This window comes from Equus asinus, chromosome 17 (assembly GCF_041296235.1).
Source record: "Equus asinus isolate D_3611 breed Donkey chromosome 17, EquAss-T2T_v2, whole genome shotgun sequence".
Classification (NCBI taxonomy): domain Eukaryota; kingdom Metazoa; phylum Chordata; class Mammalia; order Perissodactyla; family Equidae; genus Equus; species Equus asinus.
In genome coordinates, this window is record NC_091806.1 from 18,993,718 (window position 1) to 18,995,287 (window position 1,570).

The 1,570-nt window shown below is 40.5% G+C and overlaps 1 pseudogene; it reads left to right on the forward strand.

The window, feature by feature from the left end:
* Window positions 1-293: 293 nt before the first annotated feature.
* LOC106825926 (olfactory receptor 4C6-like) lies at window positions 294-1,235 on the forward strand (annotated as a pseudogene).
* Window positions 1,236-1,570: the final 335 nt, after the last annotated feature.

A 1,570-nucleotide genomic window follows, 5' to 3' on the forward strand; every position in this document is an offset into this window, starting at 1 on the left:
AACAATCAAAGGGAGGAGGAGGAAAAACCTATTTCACATGGAAGAACCATTGAAAAGGGAGGCGGAAAGGCTTGGAGGAAACTGTGCATTCATGAGGTCTTTATCTTTTTAGTTCTTTATTTAGCATGCTCTAAAAAGTCAATGGCTTGGATGATGAATAAATGAATAAAAATAAACAAAACTTCCCTGAGGTCCTGGAAATATATGAAGCCAAATAATCAGTAATTATAAATCATATGTTGCTTTTTTAGGTTTTCCAACTCTCAGCTGAATCTAATATCAACACCCAATAAATGGGAAATCAAAACAATGTGACAGAATTCATACTTTTGGATTTTACAGAGAACCTGGACCTGAAGAAAGTGTTCTCTGTTTTATTTCTAATCATGTATGTGTCCACTGTTTTGGGAAACCTACTCATTGTAGTAACCATGATCATGAGTGAGAGTCTGAGATCACCTATGTATTTTTTCCTTACTTCATTGTCCCTGTTGGATGCTGCCTTCTCTTCTGTTATCGCCCCCAAGATGATTGTAGACTCACTCTCTGAGAGCACCATCATCTCCTTCGAAGGCTGAATGGCCCAGCTCTTTGCAGAGCATTTCTTTGGTGGTGTGGAGAGCATCCTTCTCACTGTTATGGCCTATGACCGCTATGTGGCCATCTGTAAACCCCTACACTACATGACCATTATGAGCCCTCGGGTGTGCTGCCTGTTGCTGGGAGTGGCCTGCATGGGCAGATTTACCCACGCAGTAATACAGCTTCTCTTTGTGTACCAAATACCTTTCGGTGGTCCCAATATCATAGATCACTTTCTATGTGATTTGTTTCCATTGCCGAAACTGGCCTGCATGGACACCCACATCCTGGGGCTCTTAGTCATCCTCAACAGTGAGGTGATGTGTATGACTGTCTTCCTTATCCTCATCAGCTCCTACGTGGTCATCCTCTGCTCTCTGAAGTCTTGCAGCTCTGAAGGGCAACACAAAGCTCTCTCCACCTGTGGCTCCCACTTCACAGTGGTCATGCTGTTCTTTGCACCATGCATTTTCTTGTATGTAAGACCTATGGCTACTCACCCCATAGACAAGGCAATGAATGTGTCTAATGCTATCATCGCACCCATGTTAAATCCTTTGATCTACACCCTGAGGAACACAGACGTAAAAAATGCCATGAGGAAACTGTCGAGGAAACAAGGCACTTTGGTTGGCAAACAGCTGTCATACTGAGAGCATCATGTGTTTCCCATAATAAGTCATTCTCTCAGAAATGTGTGAGATGTAATTGACATATAACATTACATTAGTTTCAAGTGTGAGACATAAACATTAGATATTTGTATATATTGCAGAATGATCACCATAATAAGTCTAGTTAGCATCCATCACAAACATAATTACCATAAAAAGTTTTGGAAAACATTTTTACCTCAATTAAAAAAATAAAATATTCTTTTCTAGCAAAATTTAAAAGGGAATACATGAGAAATAAAACTGCCCATTCTCCAACAGCAGCCAGAAGGATCTCTTAAAAATATAAATCTGGGGATGGCCCCATGGCAATG